The sequence below is a fragment of the Rissa tridactyla genome, chromosome 9 (genome assembly GCF_028500815.1).
Source record: "Rissa tridactyla isolate bRisTri1 chromosome 9, bRisTri1.patW.cur.20221130, whole genome shotgun sequence".
NCBI lineage: Eukaryota > Metazoa > Chordata > Aves > Charadriiformes > Laridae > Rissa > Rissa tridactyla.
Window position 1 is genome coordinate 37,200,535 of NC_071474.1, and position 24,032 is coordinate 37,224,566.

General features: G+C 37.5%; 1 protein-coding gene across 6 annotated transcripts in view; it reads left to right on the forward strand.

The window, feature by feature from the left end:
- The window catches only part of TENM1 (teneurin transmembrane protein 1), a 942,055-nt gene that overhangs the window by 397,825 nt on the left and 520,198 nt on the right, over positions 1-24,032 (forward strand). The gene's annotated exons all lie outside the window — the stretch shown is intronic.

Here is a 24,032-nt window from a genome sequence, read left to right on the forward strand (position 1 = left end):
AATCAGGTATTGGTTTTTTTAATGTGGTAGAAATAAAAGTTCTTTTCAAGACCTATACAAAGGGTTTGCTTAAGAAGACCAAACCAATAACTTGATTTCGGTTTCCAGTGGGATTTGATTATTCTGGAAATGCAAACTTCAAAGTTTTTTAGAATTTTAGGTTGTTGCTCCAGGTCCTTGTGTTACTTGTTGACAGCATCCCCCCCTTAAAAATCTGCAGAGTAGAGATAATCAAATGAGATGTTTTAATATGTAGTACTAATATTATTTTTTTTTTTTTGTCTCCTGAAAGGCTTCTAGAGGTAAGTTGGACAATTAGCTCTTTTAGCAGACCTTACTCCCAGTGGTCATTCCAGGTCTTATTTCAAAAATGAGATGGTACAGACTCTTGAGTTGGCAAAACCTCAAACTAGTAATGAAAAGCTGAAAAGCTCTTTTCTGTAAAATAGTCTCCAATACTGTCAAAAGACATCTCTTACAATATATAGAAAATCTCATCAGGGTTTGTATTCTTTATTTTAATAGTGTCTCAGATATAGTACATTGTGCCTCCTGCATGTATGTTCCCAGGGCTTTTTTATATGCTTTTTGCTGTTAATTAAAGAGTGGCAGATAGAAACTGGTTTTAGGTGCCTTCTAAACCTTTTATTATGGAGATCTAAACTGAGAAAAGAAAAAGTTCACTTCTTGTTCTGGTACTACTTTGATGTTATCTGACTGCTCATAACGAGGAAACATTATTTCAAGTGCAGTGCTTCTGGAAAACCTTCCCCAGTATATAGGTGTTCTCCATAGATAGACCTACCACTGTTAGTGAGTCATGGCTTTTGGGAATAAAGTAGTATGCATTTCTGTATTCTGGTTTAGAATTACTAGGGCCAGTCTCACATCTCAGCTCTACAGATAGGAGATTCAAAGAATCATTTTCTAATGTTTGACCCAGCTGATTATAGCTTGTCTCTGGCTCCCACCAGAAAGGCAAGGGAGCAGTGTTGTATGTCCCTGTAGTCTTCCTGAATATGCTGTAAACTAGATAAGACAACTCTACAGCTTCTTTCTCCTGGCAGAGAAGCAATACTTCAACTGAGAATTGCATCCAAGTTGTGGTGGGGTTTTTTTTGCTTTGGGTTGGTTTTGGTCTGTCCCATCCCCACCCCACCCCCCGCCACTGCAAATCAGGAGCAGTGGCATTAGAAATTATCATTTGGCTCATTAAGTATTTTATTGCTGCTTAACCACTGGATGTGCTTTATGGTTTTGTAGTTTAAATGGTGCGGGCTCAAGTTCAGTTACAAACAGGAAATGAATATTTTGATTAGTCTTTTACATAAACCAGCTTTTTATGGAAAATTATCTGTCTACTTTGAATATTAAACATTCTGTCCTTAACCGTGCTGAATATTCCACTGGATATTGCATTTGAGTTTTTGAAATTATCCCCTGAGATTCTGGAAATCTTGCATAAAATAGTTCAATTTTCTTTGTCTTCATTGACATTTTGACTTAATTAGCTAAAATGATAATATCTCCCTAAAGTATGGATAATTATATTGATGTCATTTTTGCTTAGACTGGTGGCATATTGCAGATCTTCTAAGTTTTATTCTGAAACGTGTTTGAGATTTGTTTTGGTACTTTCAGAATCGTAAGAGTCACTTCATGTACGTTTAGGAACTTGTTATTTCTGGTATCCTTTAGAGAACTGAAGTACCTTCCATATCAAAACAATGATAATAATCTAGGATGAGATCTGTCTTCCTTTCTCCATAAGAGGTAGAGTGTGGGTACTCTGGGGATCAGAGGCAAGATGACTAACACACATATTTGCAAAGCTGCCTGAATAGCTGTGATAAGGTTACTGTGGAATAGCTTACATCTCACAGGTGTATCTTCTCTGTATTACCCACAAATTGTTGGTTACAGAAGATCGAAAATGTCAAGGGAGTCATGTAGAGGACTGAGGAAAAGAAAGTCTCATGTAAGGCAACTGAATGCTGTGCTGGAGAACTGGTTATGTCCTGGCCTCTGCCACAAAGCTCTTACGTCACACAAGGAGAAAAGGGTTTCACAGATAGTCACCAACTGTTTTTCATTTTTTTGCTCTCCAACTTAATAATCATGGTCTGATTTACAGAAATACTGAGCACTGACACCTTTTAGTGCATTGTGAGCATGTAAAGTGCTGCAACAGAAAATACTATTATGTAAAATGAGGTCCTACATTTTCTGTATCTAAAATGAACAGATCTGTGTTTACCTGATGCTTGTTGCGCCTCATCCGTAAAACGGGAATAATATAACTGTTTCTTCTGTGTGGGGCTGTTATGAAAATTAACTTATCCCTTGACTAACAATTGCATACAGCCATATAAAGAACATTTGGAAAAAAAAATTGGAAAGGAATTCTTCCAATTGCCTTCAAAGTAAGGGCTGAGCAGTGTATGCAAGTCAGACTTTTTTCTTTTTTTCCTTTTTGTAGAGAACAGTGAAAAGGAGAAATTTTAATATGGGTCCCTGGAAGGAAATTCAGTCTGTCTGTTATAACAACTGGAGCTGAGGTCTCCAAAGACTTTTTATTTTAAAGATTGCTCTTATTATTTGTTGTTTTCTGAAACATCACCTTTCTGGCCTGAAAGGTATAAAGTTTATTCTTGAAATCGTTTGGCACACTTAATCAAAATTCCTTCTATTTTTTTTTTGAACAGTGTAGGAAACCAGGAGACAATACTGGCCACTTTTCATTCTCTTCATAAAGATGAACTTTAAAACTTGAATCTCTGTAATTAGATCTAATGAGCAATTACGTGCCTTTCAACTTTGGAAAATAAACTGTCTCCTAAATCATGTGACAAATGCATACAAAATACATGCAAAGGAGGACAAAAAAACAACAAACCCAAAGAAACCCCCCTACTTTAGCACCTCACCTCACCTCACCCCGCGGCTGAGGCAGCACTTGTTGGAAGTGCTGCTTTGGCTCCACACAGGAAGAGCTTGCTAGTCGAAGACCATTTGGCAAATCATGCAGCAATGTTTTGCACATATATCTATGTAAACAGATATTATACAAGCTGATATAAAATTACAGTGAGATTCAGGAGTAGGGCTTTCTTAGTAATGTTAACGTGCAAACATTGACAAAAAAGCAGTGATAAAACACGGACAAATGTGTCAAAGGAATGATGTATTCCTAAAATGATGATGATGTCCAACTTGTCTTGTTTTCTTGTCCCATTTTTCTTCTTTCTGTCTACAGAATGCACTGAGAGTTTTGCATAAGTGCTTGCAAATAACCCAGGAAACTCAGGTCAAATGGTCTGGCTAGTAATTTGTAAAACCCAAATGGTGTTTGGCAGCCATAGATATTTAGCTTATGTATGTGTTATTTTGAACATCATCATAAACTCTTGCAAAGCCTTGCTCCAGAGCTGCAGAATTGGGGGTTTTTTTGTTTGTTTTGTTTTTTAACATCTAAGGAATTTTACATCTCTTTAGATATATAAACTACTGCTAGATTTGAGAGATTTTCTATCCCCATAGAATCTAAGCCTGTAAATGCATTGTTTATTGTTAAGCTCTTTTCTTTGGTGAGGGTAATCATATTTGACGATTTATTTTTTTTTTATAGGGACCATTATTTGAAATTTGAAGTTCAGCTTTTTATTTATTTGCTTATTTATCTCTAGGTAAAATGATGTTTAAATCTTTCCCTGCTTTAAAATAAAATACGTTAATCAAAGACTGAAATATAAGAAGCTTTCAATCTATCATCACTAGGTACAACTATTGATAACAGGAAAAAGAAAAGAATGTTTTAATAGCTCTGTAAAAAAAGAGAGGATTATGAGGAAAAATTATTAAAAATAGAAACTTTATTTAACAAAACTCTAGAGTAAGAGAAACTAAAGCTTGTTTCAAGATCAGAGAGATTCTCATTTTCATGTTGTTGGTCAAGGATGTACAGGTAAAATGCATAGGTTCTTGATTAATGACATATTCACTATGAGTATAAATAAGTCTTTAATGAGGCCAAAACAAAGCTACTTTCAAGTATATAAGTGATACAAACCAATTTGTACTTGTTAAATTACGTGGATGATACAAGAGCTGTTTCAGGACGAAACAGCGCAGCTGGTTCTGAACTTGGGGTGACATTGAGTACATTTGCAATGTGCTCCACTAGAGTTCCAGCAAATGGCACTGGGACATGAAGAACACCTGTCTGGAGGCACTGTTTGGAAAGCTTCTGACAGTATTTTGAAAGCAGCTGAAGTGATGGAAGATGTTTAGCTTATTTCAGTTATCAGCCTCTGGAAAGTAGGAAGTCATAAAGAGGACTGTGAAATTAACAACAGGAGAAAATAAAAGAAAGACAAATATCCGTTGCAGCAGCCTAGTTACACTTGCACCTGCAACCTCCTAGTGATTTCAGTACTAAGAAATGAGCGCAGACATTCCACTTCTTGTATGTTTAACTAGGCTAATTTTACAAATAACCTTTCTGGGTTTTCCAGTGCATCCTTGGAACTGGTGTCCTAGATTCTATGTTTCAGAATTTCCTTGTGTCATCTGGCATTTCACTTGCATGAGATGAGGGTGATGCATAATTTGCTGGGCTGGAACTAGAGAATAAGTTAATTAGATGTGAGAAGTTTTGCCTTTTTGTAATAGACTAAAAGCAGCTGTAAGGGATTAAACTACAGTATCATTGAAAAAGCCATGGTTTAAATCCAATTGTGCTCTGTGGCAGTTAAGGAATATTGCATTTGGAACTATAGTGCTGTAAAAAATTCAAGAGTTTTAAATTATGTGTATATTAAAAATAATAGAATCATAGAATCATTTAGGCTGGAAGAGACCTTTAAGATCATTGAGCCCAACCGTTAACCTACCACTGCCAAGTCCAGCACTAAACCATGTGCCACATCTACATGTCTTTTAAATACCTCCAGGGATGGTGACTCAACCGCTTCCCTGGGCAGCTTGTTCCAATGCTTGACAACCCTTTCAGTGAAGAAACTTTTCCCAATATCCAATCTAAACCTCCCCTGGTGCAACTTGAGGCCATTGCCTCTTGTCCTGTCGCTTGTTATTTGGGAGAAGAGACTGACCCCCACCTCCCTACACCCTCCTTTCAGGTAGCTGTAGAGAGCAATAAGGTCTCCCCTCAGCCTCCTTTTCTCCAGGCTGAACAAGCCCAGCTTCCTCAGCTGTTCCTCGTAAGACTTGTTCTCCAGACCCCTCCCCAGCTTTGTTGCTCTTCTTTGGACTCGCTCCAGCACCTCAATGTCTTTCTTGTAGTGAGGGGCCCCAAACTGAACACAATATTTGAGGTAGGGCCTTACCAGTGCCGAGTACAGGGGGACGATCACTTCCCTAGTCCTGCTGGCCACACTATGTCTGATACAAGCCAGGATGCTGTTGGCCTTCTTGGCCACCTGGGCACACTGCTGGCTCATATTCAGCCAGCTGTCGACCAACACCCCCAGGTCCTCTTCTGCCAGGCAGCTCTCCAGCCACTCTTCCCCCAGCTTGTAACGCTGCATGGGGTTGTTGTGACCCACGTGCAGGACCTGGCACAACTACTACTGGACCTTGTTGAACCTCATGGAGTTGTCCTCGGGCCGTCAATCCAGCCTGTCCAGATCCCTCTGTAGAGCCATCGCTCCCCTTAAGTAGATCAATGCTCCCACCCAACTTAGTGTCGTCTGCAAACGTACTGAGGGTGCGCTCAATCCCCTTGGCCAGATCATTGATAAAGATATGAACCAGAACTGGCCCCAGTACTGATCCCTTGGGAACACCACTTGTGACCGACCACCAACTGGATTTAACTCCTTTCACCCCAAAAGCTAGATGGTCATTGTTTGTTTTTTGGTTTTCTTTTTTTTGTTTTGGTTTTTTTTTCCCCCCCCTCTGAATTACAAGGAAATCAAGTCCTTATCTTGCCCTGAGATCTGTATGGAGGGATCTCTGAGCCCTTGGGGACTAAACTGTGCTCTATAAAGACAGCAGTATACAGTGGGTTTTTTTACATAATTCTATAATTGAAACGCATGCAAAGATAAGAAATCTCACTTGTGTTTACATTTCATCGTAGACTTCAGATATGGATTTCTTCCTTAAAAGAATTTGTAACATCAGCTTATTTTAGCCTACTTTTTAATCCCCTTTTCATATCTACAGCTCCTTCTCTGATGATAGGACCTGCCTGACGAAACCGTAGGATTATGTGTTATAATCAGATCTATAATGTTTGGATTTGTGCAAGCTACTTTGAGAGAATAGAAAAATTCAAACTGAAGAAACAACATACTTGAATAGGAGGAGCTTTGAAAAAAGCAGAAAAAAGCAAAAGGCCTTTGAATTGCAAGTTTCAGTATTTTTGAAATATTTTGCTCCAAATTACCTTACTATTTTTAAAGTAATTATCTTAATTTAGATGGAAAAGATGATTGCTGTATTATTCTGTGAAGTGGCAGTTACAGGTGGCCCAGAGGAAGAGGCTTTGTTTTCCTTCAAGGGAGATTTAGCTATGGAGGTGCTGCTTGGCATTGGCACCACGTAGCCTGGCAGGCTGCAAGCCACGCAGTGGGATGTGACACCTTGGTGAATCACCCTGCAAAACAGGGCTGGATGAAGCAGCACTGGCTATTTACTTGGAGGCCATTGCACTGAATTCATACTGTCTCATATGGAAACTGTGGCTGCCTTGGATGAAATGGCAATATAAAATTAACCACAGATACAGGACTATCGCAGAAGGAACTGCAGTCTTAACTTACCCAATATCTATGTACAACGTTACTTATAGATATTATTTTTTTTATAGTTATGCCACGTATGTAATCTTTGTGCATTATAACTAAAAATCTAGATTGATTTCCCCCTCCAAAGGGCTTTATTAGCCTGGTGTAAAGCTTAAAATTAAACATTTGGACTCTCTGTAATCAGCCCATTTGAAGTTTCATATCTGAAAATCCAGCAAAGTGAACCAAGCTTTAAACACTGATACATTTTGAATTTTAATAGACTTTATTACAAGCCTTCAAATTAAAAGCTGTCAGGAGAGATAAAAGGTTGGGGATTTGGATTCAAAGGGACTTTGATTAGACATAAAGGTCAGCAATGGTGGCAAAAAGTCGATGCATCTAAATTAAGCATAAACCTCTGGAAGAGAATATGCTAATCTTTCATGTAAAGTACTTGTCAGGCTGATCTTGGCTCATATTCACAACAGTTAAACTATTTTCTGTGATGAAATTTTAACAAATGGTAATCCATGTGTAATTTGCCTGTCAAGTGCGTGCCATTTGTTTTTACAAATGTTAAATTTTAACTGCTAAGGAATCATATTATACTACAAAATGTGCTCCTGATTAAAGATTTTTGGTTTAGAATCCTTAGTTCAGTTTTTAACTGCAACTTTTTTTTCATTGGAAATGTAAAATGTAAATGGGAGGGAAGGAAAAAGAAAGAAAATAGAACTTTAAATGTCATTGCTTTTTGTAAAACTAAGTATAAATGTATAAATTAGGCTTTAATTGAGTAGCTACATCAGATGCTTGAAGTTAGTAACAGTTAATATTTCTGTGAAATTAAGATTCTGCACTGTTAGTGAACAAACTCATTAAAGACATAAAAAGATGACAGGATGAAAAAGGATTTACATTTGTAGAATCTTCTGTAAAATTATGAGAAGTGACAGGCTCCATTTTTTGATACTGAAATCAAGGTTGCATGTCTAAACCACAGTGACACTGTGGCTGGATTTTGCATAGCTGAGAACTAATAGGAAATTAATAGAGTGTAATACAGGCCTATTGAATTCAGTCTAACTTTGTGGCTTTGATGTGTAAGAACAGAAGGCATAATTTCAGTCTTTGTTTAGTGTCCTGGACAGATAGCTTCACTAACATCTAAGTATGGTCAGGATTAAAAATGTGATGGATAGCACCACAGCACCTTCTTGACAGCTTTTCTGTTCAAATACAAATTTCTGTCACAGCACCAGAATGTTTGAAGGAGCATTCAAAGATGAAATATTGTAGCTGCAACAAGCTCAGTGTGAAGCTATTATGTTTTGAAAGGAAAAATAATTACAAACTGTACATCTCCTAGGCACACATCTGTATTAATAATGCATAGTAATAAATACACTTGAGTATACTAATGAAACGTTATTGAACATTAAAGTTTTGGGGACCGTAAGGTTATGAATCTGTCAAGAAAAATGTCAATCCATCTGCCTAGCTTTAGATTTTTCTACCGATTTTAGGCAAATAAGTATTTGGGAAAGTTATGGTAGACCATGATTTATTCAAGCTTTCATAATGTCTCTTTGGGATATTTTCTCAAAGTTGTAATTTTTTTTCAATATCCATCCATTTCCATACCAAAAAATATATCCTTTCACTTAAGACTGTCACTATTGCCTCCGAAAATTTGAGGTAGAAGGAATGCTTTTATTGCGGTGCTCTGTAGATGGAATATTGTCCTTTTTATAGCAGCAAAATAGGTCAGAATCTCACTGTTTGACAGATGTGACACACAAAGTCCCTACCTCCATATTAATCATTAATAAAATAAAAAAGCAGCTGATAAGTGCAAAAGAATGTCTGTATTTAAAGAGCTAATACCTGTAGTGATTTTCTTCTCTGTGCTTAACTGTTAAATGAAGGAGAGACTTAAACTTTATTCCATTGCAGCCAATTCCCACAGAAGCACAGGGAGTCCATCTGACACTGCAAGATGACACAAAGCATTGTAATATGAGCCGTTGATTTAGCAGCATAAGAAAGAAAATTGAACTCCATGAAGTGAGAATAAATTGTCTGACTGCTGAATCTCTGTCATGAAATTTCATTTCTTGATCACATGTTGTCCGTGAGATGTGGTCGTTTGTCAGCTACCAAAGAACCCGCAGTTCTCTACTGGTGCTGTTGTGATATGGTCTACCTTAGTTATTGCAACAGAAGTAAAACACGGATGAGGTTGACTTCGATGTTGAATAGCCTGTAGTCACGCTTCTCAAATTTAAGCTTCAGAGAACTCAAAATTGGGACAGGAGTCTCTTAAATGTCTTCAGCCTTAGTATGATATGTATTTTTTTGAGATTACATTGATGAAAATATTGTTCCATTTTCACCCAAGTACTTTTGCAATCATTCTCAAGATAAAAAGCATAGACCCTAAACACCCAATAAGCAGGCAATTAATCTGTCTCTTCAGCAAAGTCTTGGTCTTACTGGGATTTATTTATGCATTTTTAAATATTGATGTTAAGTGGGCCTTGACTGCTCAGAATGATGTCTGCATGTTTCTCAGTCTCCTAAACCAATTCAGAATAGAGACACCACCTCATTTCACACAACATTGACTGCATCTTTGCTGCAATAATGTACTAGTTTTATTTAGTCTTGCCTTATCTGTCAACCTTATAACATTTATATCAGCATTTGGGATCCTCCCTATAAAAGTCAGTGATTGATAAAGCTGCTCAAGGCGGCTGAAAAAATAAAGTACTTAGAGTTTATTGTAGTAGAAAACACTGATATTTATATATAAAATGGGGGGCAGGGGGATAGCAGAGCAACAGATGGATGTGACAAACCTTTTTTTTTAAATTTTTTATTTTATTTTAAATAAAACGGAGGCAGAATAACCAGAATTAATGTTTCTTAATAGCTCTTTCTATGTCTGAGTGGACTCTGGAAGTAGGAAAAGCTTTTGAATGGTGACTAATATTAGGAGTTAGTTAAGCTGTGAGAAAGGGCTAATCAAACAAAACTCGCCTCTGTCTCCTGTATTCTCCAATTCTGTCAGTCAGTTTTGTGCAATCTGTTGCCTCTCCCTCATTTTAATTTATTTGTTTAGATTTGTGTTTTAAAAATAAAAAGCAAAAATCCAAACACATTTTCCTAAAGAATTGAAGTTACTAGGAGAAAAAAATAAAATCGTGTTCAATGATTAAAGCTATCAAATTCAACCTGAGCAACCAAAGCAAAATTATTTGCTGGCTAGAGGTAGATAGGAGAATGCTGTTTGTTTAATTTCAAATGTTTTGGTTGTTTGACTATGCAGATTTCCAGAGGAACCTGTACACATGGTTCCTTGGCCATGGAGCAGTCTGCCTGGTAGGTCTTCCGCTGAGCCAGCCCCATGTCACTACTGAAGAAATAGTCAACCCAGTACAAATTTGGGCTCTGTCAAAGCTTTCCAGGGCAACTTGCCCAGAGAACTTTCCGGAAGCTGCCTTAGTTGAGGAAGTATTCAGTTGTTTGTTCAAGTTCAATTTTGGACTAAAATATCAAATAACACAGTGGTCCTGCTGTTCAAGTATATTCTTTCAATTGCGTCTTCTAGCTCCTGTCCATCCTTTTAGCTGAACATAGCTGGTCATCATTCCCCATTTTTCTGAGGAAATCGGAAATCATGTCTTATACCGCCAGAAACTTGTATTTTTTTGTCTGAAGAAGAGAGAAGGAACACACTGTGATCTGGAGTTGTATGATGGATAGTATCTTGACACTAGTCTCTTAAACTGAAAGGGCTTTCAGGCTTGAATACTTTCCTTAATGCCATATTTTATGGAGAATGTGATTCCTCAAATAGGCAGGAACCTGGACATTAAGATTTTATAAGTAAAATGAAAGACCTTAAGCTTCATTTAGCAGAAAGACGGCTGCAAGGGAGCTATTACCTGGCTTATGGTGGTGCATGCATGTTGTCCTTGTCTGAATGTCCATAGTGGGCCAAGGTGACAGGATGCCCGAAACAGAGAGTAGAAGAGTATGTTATTTTCAAACTTCTTTTTTTTTTTTTTTTTCCTTGGGTTTATTTAGAAAAAAAACAAGTTCATAGGATAATTTTGGCTTACATTTAGAAGCCTGCTATATTTTATCAAACCTTGAACAACTGACACATAGAGTGCCTTCTACTGAAGTTTAAACAACACCCTGAACAAGGTTTCAGTCTGTAAGATGCTGAAGTTCGGGAAGGAGCGCATTCCTTTGCTCCCTCAAGACACCTAAGTAGATGACCTTTAGCTTGAGGAAGGATTGCTGGACTTCCCAGAGCATCGCATTGGTATCAGATTTAGTCTTCTGGACCACCAGCAGAAAATCATGCTGGGCTGTCACAGCATCTTCATGCAAGACATGCTGAACAGCACATTTGATCTCTGGCAACAGCGAAGGTACGCACCGATAACAGTTATGCTCTCCCTGTCTCATTATTTCCCAACTAATCTGGAATTAAGCGAGCTATTCATGTTTGATACCAAGACATTTTCTACTCTGCTCTCACAAATAAGTATTTCCTCATGTTATTTCATTTCATTTCATCCCATCCTCTCTGAAGTTAGAAACAAACTACTTTGCAAAAAGAACTTAGAGCTAATACAAAATGCATTATGGATATATTATTATATATCCATTTTGGATATATATATTATATATCCAAATATATATTTTTTTATATATATATTATTATGGATATAACATTTCTGAATAAAATATGTATTTTGTAAAGCTTTTGCTTTGTAAACCTTGATGGTATCAGAGCACATAACCTTTGGTACCCTCTTTTCAACTATAGGAATTGGGTAGGATTGGGTGTTTGGGCTTTTCAGGATGTTTTTGTGACTAAAAGTAATCTGTAGAATGAGAGCAAACTTCTGTAAGTGAAAAATAAAACAAAATCATCTTCAAACCCCCAGAAGTTCTTTTCTCAGCATGGTAGATGAATGTGTGCACTGACCTATGCAGCTGGTGGTTGAGAGTATAGCCTGCCGAGGTGAGAGCCTGCTCACGTTTTAAAGCAACACAATTTCTGATCATAGCTGTGTTGCTAAGGGATCTCTCATATTTCTCCTCTTTCTCATTCTCTGTGAGATGTCAGAGACCAACAGGAAAAAATGTTGCATCGTGTCTATGTATTGTCTGTTCATGGTGGAGAGTTATGAATAAATTACAAAAGCAAGCAAAACTTCAAGTAGACCGTGCGATATGTAGCGCGTTTCCTCTGTTGTGTTGTTCCATATGTGCACTAGTAGACACTGGTGTTTTCCAGATTTTGTCCCTTGTCTTTTGACCAGAAGATTTGTTGATTTCACACCATGTTAAAGGAAATTAATCCAATGACATACTACTACCTAAAATCACCATCTGCTTCCTACCTTGCACCTTGGTGCTCTGAGTGCTTCCCTCATTTCCGTACTGGTAGTGTGGCTGATCCAATGGAAAAATAGCTCTGAAAGTGCATAATGTTTCAGTTCATAAGCTGACTGACTCAGACGTGAATTGGCAAGGAAGAGCAAAATTGCCCCTTTCAGTGTCAGCTCGGTGTTAAGCCAGTTTAGATGTAGCCTGAAACCATATCTGCAGAAATATTAGGGATCCCAATAACCATATAAATAACCAGAGAAAATAAGCAAAATTATCAACCCCACTTCAATAAGCACACAAGTGAAATACGGGAGCCTTAGCAGTAGAGGGGGAGAGCAGTGGGGATTTCCGAACACTGAACACACTGGAGAGTGCAAACCAGGGTTGGCCCATGGCTGCCCTCTGGTTCTCTCTGAGTTTATATAAGCTGGGACATTACTATTAGAATAACTTGAGGAAAAAGTAGCATTAAAATCATGTACTGTGTAAAAGAGGCTTAATTCTCCATCTCACAATTTTAAGATACTATATTAATAATTTAGTTGAGTCTTAGCCTTTTCAGTTGTAGCCCACTAATGACAAGCTTGCTTTCTAATGTTTAATGCCTGCTGCGCGAGTGGTACTTTTAACAAAATGCATTTGCTGCAGGCTTTTTGACATGGCTTCACACTGAGATAAACACAATTAACATGAGCTATTTAAAATTCCTTTCTCTTATGCGTCTTTATTAATGGTCTTTTAAGGTCTATTTTTGTTATTAATTTTAAAGAATGTGTAGCAAATTTGATGGTACAGTAAGGGTATGCAATTTAAGTGTTTTACTTTTGAGAAATTCCTGGGTCATCTCCTATTTGTAATAGCACATTCATATACATAGGCTCAAGGATAAGCATGTTGGTCCTTCTTTCAACGCGCTGTGCAGTAGAATCTATTGTAGCAGCAAATGGAGGATGAGCCAAAGGAGTGCAGGCAGGCTAGCTTACGTAGTATAAAAAAATTCATCAGAAAGTATTTCCAGTGAATCCTATTTTGTGTAAAAAGTCTTATCTTTTCTATATGTCACATCAAAATGGCTTTCAGTAAAAATAGTCTTGCAAAGAATGGCTGCTGGGGGGGCTGTACTGAATATTCATAACACGAAGTACATCTGAGTGTGCTGAGACCTTCTAGAATAAATATATTCTTTTTAGGTTAAACTAGTTCAGAATATCATTGCTAATCTTCTCCAGACAGTCTGTGTAAGACAACTTTTGAATTAAAAAAAAACAAAACAAAACAAACCCAAAACAAAAAACCCCCAATTCTGGCTTCATTGAGGGCTCACATTGCAATCTACAGCTCTCATTAAAATCAGTGGAAACACTTCTCTTGACTTTGGTGGGAACTGGATCTTCTCAGCATGCTTTTAAAGGGGTAAAGGGAAGAATACATGCCTCAAAAAGTCAAACATCTCTTAGAACCCTTCAGGGCAAAGCTGTTGTAAGCTATGTTTTGTGCTCTCCTTTCCAGGCTGCCACCACTGCTTGAAACGTTTCTACTTTTCTCACTTTTTATAGGGCTTAGTCTGAAAGTACACTGCTCCGTGCATCTTACTCCTTCTGTGCATCTGGGCAAGTGACAACTGCAATTGCTTTTTAGTGGATGGATTTGAAAGAGGCAATGGACTGATTTGATAATAAGCAGATCTTCACCTTAATAAATTAGCATAAACTGAAGCTGTCCAGTTTAGTAATTCAAGTACAGTGAATATTATATATTTGCTTATTATGGCCTCTCTGCCCAGTGAACCCTGCAGCTATTTGTGAACAATTCTGATACAGAGCTATATATAGATACAAGTAAAATTCTAAGTCTGACAAATGACACAATTGTTCAATTGACTCTGTAGGGACTGTGCATTACACTTAGGATGGTATGTGAGTATCAGGCCTGTTTGCCTTGTCTTTGCTGCTGAGTGCGTCTGAGCCCCTGTCAACAGAAGAGCTTATTCCATTCTTGAGAACAAAAAAATGTGCTCATTTTGCAGATAGCATGCATGACAGGAGGGCTGGGTGTGCTTCCTGGAGGAGGAAGCTGGAAGGGTTTTAGGAGAAAGTCCTGCATACAGTAGGGAGCGTTGGGATGGTTGAAACTATAAAGGATTCGTCTATGGCACTTGAGTGCAGAGATATCTGCCATATCTGTAGCCGTCACAGCTTTTGGGTTGCTTCAGTGCTGGTGGCAGCATCCCAAATCATGCTTTCCAAAAAAGGCTTTCAGGGCACCATGGATTTCTTCATAAATCAGACCAAGCTATAGTTAATGCCTGCAAAGCAATGCAAGTGATGGATAGTTGGCTTAGGTTTGCTTTGTCTGTTATGTCTTGTGCCCTTTGCCCAACTGAACTTGTTGGCATTGGTTATGGACTATCCCAGTAAGATCCGCTGCTCAGGGAATGTGAGAGAGAACAGTGTGATCTGGAGAGTATTTCAATGGTAGAAGCCACTGACAATTGCTGGAGTGGAAAAAAGGCCTGAAGGAAAGCACATCCCACCTTCCTTCCGTGAATGGACACGATAGGAGGGAAATTGATTTGGTTTTGAACACTGAATTTTGTTTGTCACACAGCAGTTTTTCACAACTGGGGCTCCATGTGCTGCCTTCATCTAGGTCGTGACTGCAGAGTCCTTGTGGCTATGAAAATAACCTGTATGTAAAGCTAATCCCTTAGTTTGAACCCTGAAATTATTTTGAGGTATCCCTATTTCTATCCATGTTTTTGTCTGGCTTTTGGAAAGTGAAAAAGACATAGCTGAGACATCTCAACTACTGGATATTGTCATTTCTTGGTTAACTTTAGTGACTTGATTTTGGAGGATCTATGATAAAGTATAGCATCTGGGGATATTTATCCGAGTGTCTTTAAATACGTACTATTCTTTTGCTCTCCGTAATATGTTGTTGTGATGATGCTAGTAGAACTGTAGCCTTTGCCCAGATATTGAGCCTTAGATTGTTTGGAGAACATTCAGGTTTCACCAGAAAGCTCCTTTTAAAAAGGATTTATTGGTATAACAAAAAAAAAAAAGAAATAGAATTTAAAAATAATGTTTTGGAGTGTTATATAATGATGGTAACGGATTTCCTTAAGAGAATTGGATTTGCTGTAGTCAGGCTACTGAAATCCTACTTTCATTTGAACTCACATGCCTGGGATGTCTGTTGCGTATAAATATTTATGGCTTTGAAGGTTCACCAAGTCTGTAATAAGCACAGGGGAAAATAAATACATTATGCAAAGGGTGATTAGTTTTATCACATAGTCTTCTACAGGGCAGCTGTTTATTTTCAGTGTTCATTTTCTTGGATCAGTCAGGTAGACAGCTGTTCTTTTAGGGCATTTTTGTTAATTTAAGTAACTTCTTTGAATTGCAAATCTACCACCAAATTCACTTCTAAAAATTCAGCCTCCAGCTCATAATTATATCATCAAAAAAATCTTTAGATCACTAATTCAAAAATATCTACTTGTCAGAGATATTTCAAACAAATGCAAAGCATACACACTGTAAATCACCCAATACATCAATGTCTATATGAAAAGGAATATAAAATGTCCAGGTCTGCTAGGTTTCTCAAATAAAAAATATAATGTACATTATGTACATTCCCACAGGGCCACAGCCAGCTTGAAATACTGTCGTCTTGTATATGTGACTTCATAAACACCTGTTAATATCAATAGACCCTTGCAAAGATAGAAATATGATAAGTGGGCAGCTGTAATTTATCTTTTCATTTTTTAAATTGCTTTTGGATTTTTTCCCAAGTCAGAGGACTTAGAGAGTTATAGGACAGGGGAAGAAAATGAGTACTGCAGACTGGGCTGACATCACGCCATGGAGGAACAGGGCTTTTCATCTTTTGGAAACTGTCAGGAGCAATTGCAGTGTAGAAGTGCTGTCTCCAGTGTGGTCACCCATATAGTCTCCCGTCTTGTAATATCCTTATTGAAGTCAGTACATAACTGTTTAGATATGCATTTTGTATTTAGGCTATCAAATTTCTGCTGTAATATTTGTGTCCCTGTGAAAACATAGATGTCGGCTACCATAGTTTTATGAGGGTATTACCAGAATGTTGCATTTAAATGAATTCTTTGTATTGTAAAATGCTCAGCTACACAAAGTGTAACATTATTACTCCGGTAGATGGATCTCACACTGCGAATGGAGGCACTTATACTAAAATTGTCATCAGGTGTTTATTGACTGACATATTTTGACCATTATGGACAAAACTATAACGTACTAACACCACAAGTGCAAAATATTTTTATTTCACTGTGAACCAGAATTTGTTCTATTACAAATTTATTACTGAGATCGTTTGTTCTGAAATACCCACAGCTAGAGTGTCCATTCCCAACTGAGTCCATTATGGAAGGCATAGTTTGGTATGAGGGCTATTTTCACCTTCTATTTTGCACAGCTCCTGAAACGGCTAACCAGAATTACAGTCACCATGCTTCATGACATACAATGCTTGTCCTTTCTCCAGATCAGCAAGATCATCATGATGCAGTAACTACGCAGGCACTTTCCAAAAATCACTGGAGGTCAAGGGTAGACTGGCATGATTAACAGACCAGAAATGCTGCGTATCTGCATTGACTGTTTTTTTTACCAGTCAGGCCATGGAGTTGCTATCGGGCAACTTGATGGACACAATTTTTTGGCAAGTTAATGCCAGGAGATAGTATGAGATTTTCTGTATTTTCTCCTCTCTTCTCCCGTACCAACATCTGTACGTTGATTTTCACTATCTCAAACGTGAACCACAGAATAGTCGCAAATTTCAGTCACTGGAAGCTTAAACGTGTTTTCTTTCCTTTTGGCTGTTGAGTCGGGAGATGCTTGTGGTTCTTGTTCTTATGGAAAGCACTGCCTTGCTTTCATGTTCCAGTGACATGGTTTAGAAGGGTAAGAACTTCAGTTTGGGTAGGTGTAATGAGAGCCACAGCAATTATAACGCCAAGAACGTGAGCAGGAGAGAGGCAGCCAGACGTGGGCGGTAGCGGGGGGTGCGCTCAGTGAGCTTCCGGTAATGTCCAAAATGTCCCTCAGCAGCGGTTTGAGTCAGAGCAGGGAATGTTTTTGTTCATTTAGTTTACGATGTTGGGTTTTTTTCCTCATTCAGAGTCATTACTGATGTATAAAGGTTTTGGTTCTATTGGAATTTTGGAAGTTGTCAAGAAAAACAGTTAGGTCTGAAAAAGCCAAATAGAAGATTTGATGGTAAAAATAGAAAAGGAATAAGCTTTTAATATGTGGTGCCAATGCAGTTTCATTTCTTAGGTAATTAATAAGCGTTGTGTATTTACTTGTTAGGACTGGGAAGTTTTGGCAAAGTACAATAATGTTCACTTGGATACTTACCGTTAATAAGATATGTTACAATACTATTTGTTTTAATTTTGAAATACTTGACATATCAGAGCAAAGCTAAGTGAAGATATTATTATGATGTAAGTACAAATGGTGTTACACTAAATCAGTAGAATGTGGTACCCACAGTTAATTGTAGGATCACGAGTACTATATCTAGTTAATTAATATGCTAATTAGCTAGTTTAAAGATAAAAGGAGCATTAAAAGAATGCAGTAAAGAGGTTGTATTTTTCTCTTTTGCTGCGCAAACACAGCTCCCTGCAATAACTTAATGAGGACATGTCAAAGGAACAAAACTAACAACAAATGAATTAGAAGCTTAACTAAGTAATTACATGGTATTGCTGAGACCTTTTGGGTAGGGACTAGCAAAACTATGTGTTTGGAATGTCATAACAGCAAATAGCAGAGAGAGTGGGATAACTAACTAATAAAATCCATTTAGTTGTTGGAAATCTATTTTTCAGAAGCAGACTAAGTAAATGGTTGTTATTGAAAGTGATTTATTTATTGCTAGTAATAAGATTGAAAATACTTTTAAGGTAGAAGGATGTAAGCACTTTGAAGGGGAGACAGCACGAATGGAAAGAGAAAGGGTAGCACTTTTTCTGCAGTAATGAGAGCCATGAAAGCAAGCTTTCAGTCAGCCTTTATTATGTTAGCAGAAAAGGGTTTGGTGTTCAAAAACCAAAACCTATGTTTGTTCAGGAATAAGCATCCTGAATTTGGAGACTGCTCTGAGGGCTACAGAGGCTGGTTTTGATCTAGGCTGGAAAATCAATAGAAAATCTTAATAGTGTGGCACTGAGAGAGGAAAGATCCTTAAGCACGATGACAATGTGCCTTAAACTGAGTCTGAAGACCTATTATGGGCTAAAATAGGTTGTAGAAGGTTTCAGAATAAATTAAGGAAGGTCTTTCAAGAGAGAGGATGTGAAAGAAGAAGAGAGTGTCGCAAATCGAGAATTTGTGGGTTAGAAAAATGCCTTTGGAACTTTAACTGCTTTATTAGTGTTAAATGTCTTTGTAAACACCTTTCCTTAGCTGGAGAAAGCCAGTATTTGGAGTTTTCATTTCTGTCAGGAAGCCATGCATATTTAGGCTTGTCAAAATTATGACACACTCCACGCTAGAGAATGCAATTTGAACCACTGTATACAGTCTCAGCTGACATCCACGCTTGAAAAAGACAAAAAGAGTATCTCCTAATCACTTTAGTCTGTTGCTAATGGGCTTGTTATTAATACAAAAGCACTGTTATAGCTAATTTCAAAAGATACAAACGCACAAAAGGAAGCATGCCACAAATCTGTTTTGTTTTGTATTTATTTAAACAATTCAACAAAAAAAGAATCTAGCAGCTGCTAAATGGAAACTAGAAGCTGGCTTATAGAAACAGTGAATATCACTCTGAGAATAAATAATATGAAGTATTCTATTGTAGAATTTGTTATACAAGGAGATTACTTTTTTAATATTAAGGTAATGCATCTGGGACCTTTGATTCAAATTTAAGCCATAATGCATAATTACTATTGAGGAGCGGGAGGAGCAATCTATTATAGTATCTCAGTATTGATAACCTAAACTGCATTTGCATTAATGGTGAGCACCTAAATAATCTGGACGTCACACCTCTCCCCCAAAAGGGAAACAGTCTCCTTGCTCTCAGCAATTTCATTGAGAACGGCGATGAGTCTCTAAAAGGTGGAATTTTTTCAAAAGAGTTTGAATGATTGTGGATCCCACTGATATTCTGTCGAAAAGCTGGTGCAATTCTATCCTCTGACTATTTAGGCATAAAGAACTAGGGCAAAACTCTAACTGAAACTCTGACAAAACTCTAACTAAAAGCCAACATTTAAACTTCTTTTAACTTCAAGTGGATGAGGACTTCACTCTCACAACTAAGCACACTTGAACATATTACACAGTTTAATCCAGTTTCCTGATTGGTCTTTTAGTTTATTAATTCCAGTCAATATATACAATATATTTTTTGTCCCTTTTGATAAGGAAACAAGGCTTATGCCTTACCTCTATCTCTTTTTCCTCTGGAAACTTTTGAAATTATTTTGAAACACATGTCACAAAGAGACAAAGGTGTCAAAGACAGTAAGTTCCTGCAAGCCGACAGTCCTCAAAGTAGTTCTCAACAGCCGAGGGTTCAGTGGCTGAGCCCCTATCAGCAGCTTTTATGTGTGCTCCCATCGAGGCTGTAGTGTGAGTACGCTCCACCTATTGCACACAGGAGAGAAACATGATCAGTGTTTGGACTTGGAAAGTTTTAACTTCAGTCCTGAACTTCTTGGATGCTAAAGCATCTACACAGAAGAAAAAAATAGACTCTGAACCAGACTTCATCAGTTTTGCTGTTCACTTAATGAGATGTTTCACATGCCAGATACTGTGGTCTCTGTTTGGGTCAATCTCATTCCTTTTTTTTTTTTTTTTTTTTTTTTTAAGAAATTGTTGAAGACGGCTTTGGATGAGATGAGAGCTCCTGTAAATTGTGTTTGTATGCATATTATGCCATGAGTTACATCTGGATTTGTACCTCTATTGTAGCTAATTGTAGCTCTGTCAGAAAGGAAATAAAGGGAATTCACAAAAGTGGAAAAGACTGAAGCTTTGGAAAGAATATCTTTAATGAAATACATGCACTTAAAAGGCAGCATTACACAAAACATAAAATAGTCTAGGTTACAAACGTCATTAGCTTTGAATAAACTCAGATCTTTGCTACAGAACCAAGTCAGTATGGCCCAGTTGCAGCTTTAGATAGAAAACAGCCTGGGGGAAAAGATTTCTTCTTTACTGAAGGGTCATATTCTACATGGGGCTTTATCTCTCTCCTCCTGGATTTTTTTTTTTCTAAGTTGTAGATTTCTTTATCATTCAATGTTATCAATATGAAGTGGGTATGATTTTAGGCTTTGGCTTACCGTTATTATGAAAAATGAAACACTAGTTAAATTCGTTGGCATTTTTACGTCACCCACAGGGTCTCTCTGGTTTGGGGTTTGTATCTAAATCACCAGGTTTTAAAATATGTCTTCTATATGATTTCAGCTATACCTGTGAATGACTGACAAGTGAAAGATCTCCTGTCCCCAGCAGTGGTTAAAGTCAGAGCTGTCTCTTTTGAATTATTTTATTTCACGAGCTTTTAATCATACCCCAAGGACATGTCAAGTTCTCCATACTCATTCCTTCAAGTATATTCTTAGACAAACACATGCTGTGGAGGAGATGCTGTCATTTCTTCTCTTGTTCCATTCCAAGCACATCTTCAGCATGGTAGGGTAAACTTATAAGAAATTTAATATCATAGTAAATTGCAGGTTGGTGAGGTGTGTCCCTCTTTGAAATGCTGAAAAATTTGGTCATTGAAAAACAACAGCTAAAGCAGTAAAGAACATGCTGGCAGTAAATCAACCATTGTGGTTATTATTTAAATAAATATTGAGCTCTTCGTCAGATGGGTTTTGTTCTCTCTTAAAGTTATCTTTATGACATTTCTGTGAATGTGAATTAATTTGAAGACCATTGTGAGATGATTTTTTTTTTTTTTTAGTGCATACTTCACTTTATTGAATTTTCTACGCCTGGAGCATCAATTAGTATATTTATAGTTAAGCTATTCAACAACTTTGATTTTTTTCAATTATTGTTCTCACGGATCCCAACCAGAGTGTTCTTGTGTCTCTCATACAGCATGACTAACAGCTCAGGACAGCTTTTGCTGCTCAGGATAAGATATTGTCCCTTTTTGTTTCTGGCAGGCTTTGATACAAAACTATAATGATGGCTATTGTGGTTGTTGTTATTTTTGTATTTGTTATTTTTATAGCTCCATAGGCAAATACATTTTAGAAATTAAGCAGGCACTCAGTATCTGGGTCTCATTTGGAACACCAGGCTCTAAAATTGCTTCCTGTGAAATTTTAGTAATGTCTTTGAATGGCTGTGTATTGAATGACTGACTTAAATGTCTCTTTGTGCTAAAAGGAGCAGTGCCGCTTGGAAGAGCTTGCAGTTTGCAAGACATTTTTTTGAAATGTACACAGTGACGCCCAGTAGTTGTATTTAAAATTATTTATTGATGGAGAAGTAAGTGAGAGAGTGATATTTGGACCAAGAGCTGTTTTCAGGAAGAAATAGCCTGTTTTCCCCTCGAGCTCATTTCTGAATTTCAGGAGAAAAAACAGTCTTATAAACCTCTAAAAATTTCTAAGGCTGAACTGCCAGGGTCTAGCATCAGTTGCTGTGGTACGTTGTGGTACGTTGGAAATCCACAAGTATGTCATTATCTGTGTGTTAGGACTTTTGCTTTGAAGCTGACAGTGAAGGCTGCCTTTGCTTTTGTTCCTGCTCTGTATATGTTAAAATTAATTCCCAGTTACTCATGACAGCCTTCATCTAGTACCTATATCATCTGCCTTTACACCTAATAAAGAGATAACATCTGTCTCTCCTCTGTTAGCTAGCAGGCTGAGGGATGGTGGACATACCTGGGCAGTGGAAAAGATCTTGATAACACAGAACTAGAAATACTGGGGAGCACGATGCAGACGCTTACACGAATGACTACGCTCAGGTTTGCTTGAATGCAAAGGTCATTGGCCATGCCTTCTCAGCCACGTTTGGTCTGCATTGGCTCTCGCACAGCCTCTTTCGTGCATCTGTGCTGCGATGTGGCTTCTGATTTCTGGGAGGACATAATGGGGCAGACAGGTATGATGTGGAGAGATCTAATCCTGTCCTTGCAGGTGTTGCGGGCACAGCCTCTATTCCATGCACAGAAGCTGCCTCTGCTCTCCATCCCAGGCAGCTTTCAAGCGTATGCATTGTTGTGCCTTTAGCTAATCAGTTCTTGAAAGGGAACTATAGACTAGGTAACGCGACTAAGGACCAAATCTTTGCTATTGCTTGCAGTTACGTGGGTTAGGTCATGAGTAGAATTCAGAAACAAAAATGTTATTTAGGGAAAGATTTTAAGATTTTTCCAACGCTGGCCAGGCTACAGACTTGAATTTAGCTTTTTCCATTTCTATTTTAATCCTCATTTTGACCAGAAATTCCCTCTTCATTCTGAGAAATGCTTCTGATGGAATGTTCGGAGAAACATTTCAGCAAATTACTTCTCCAGAAAAGAAAGTTTGATAAAAAATATTGCCTTCCATTCTAGTCATAAACATCAGTTTAGTCTTTAAAACTCCCATAGCAGCCCTCAATTAACAAACAATAAAAAATAAATTCACTACCCATCCAAACTATCATTATGAAAGGAGCTTTTGTAAATATATGATCTTACAGCAGTTCCAAATGCCACTTTCTACATGGGCTTTAGATATATTTGGTGCATTAAATAGCAGCAATATATGTAATTGAACACACTTGTTGATAACTAGTTGCCTACTACAAAATGTCTGTTGAATTCCAGTGGCCCAGTGTGACTGAGGTCATGGTACATAAATTTGATTGTAATCCCAAATTAAATTTACATATTCTTGCTGCACAATAACAGTGAAGTAAGAAAATGAAACACAGCCTCCTCCCCAATATAGCTTTGAGAACCTAGAAAATTTCAGCTCTGTTGGTCAGATTAGTTACTTGTAGAAATTACTACTGGTCCATTGAAATAATCGTATTCATGCCACTTATTATCTATAAGAATCTGTGCCTATGGTCTTTTAAAACACAAAGTGAAATTCTCAGAAAAAATTATGTTCTCTGATGTATCTGGGTTGGTTTTTTTCTGTATGTCTGAATAAAAATTACTAATGCAAGAATGTCTTCTTTTCAGAAATAAGCAAGTTACTCATACGCTGAGTTGTTTTATTTTGTTGGTTATTTGGTTGCCGCTTGCCCAATGCTACAATATATAACCTCTGACTCTAAAAAAAATTGCTTTTATGGTTTTCTTTTGTGGAGGTACTTGTGTTTAGAGCCTTTGCCATTCTCAAGAGAAATCAAATTTCTTTCACTATCTTTTGTCTTGAAGCTTGAATTGTTTAGCATTATGCCTTAGTTGCATTTGAGTCATATTGCTATATAATGGTTATACTCTGTCAAGCACTCACGGGGCAAAGAGCGTATTGTAGCAGCATGAGAAGACAATACTATGAATGTTATACACCAGTCGGAAGATTTTTAGATTTTACAGAAGAAAGCATTTTTTGGACTTAATGCTTAATCAAGTAAATTCTGACTTATTACTAGTAATCAGTGGACTATTTCTGCAGATGAGAACTCTTTGCATCAGCACTTTTTTGCAGCTCTGCATACCTCACTGAAATCTTGTGGTAATAATTTTATTTTTAACATGATTTGACTAACAGATTGTATACCTGTTGAAATCAAATACGAAGAAATAAGCTAAAGGCTGCCTAAACAGGATACATGAACTCACTGTCTGCTAGTAAAATTAAAT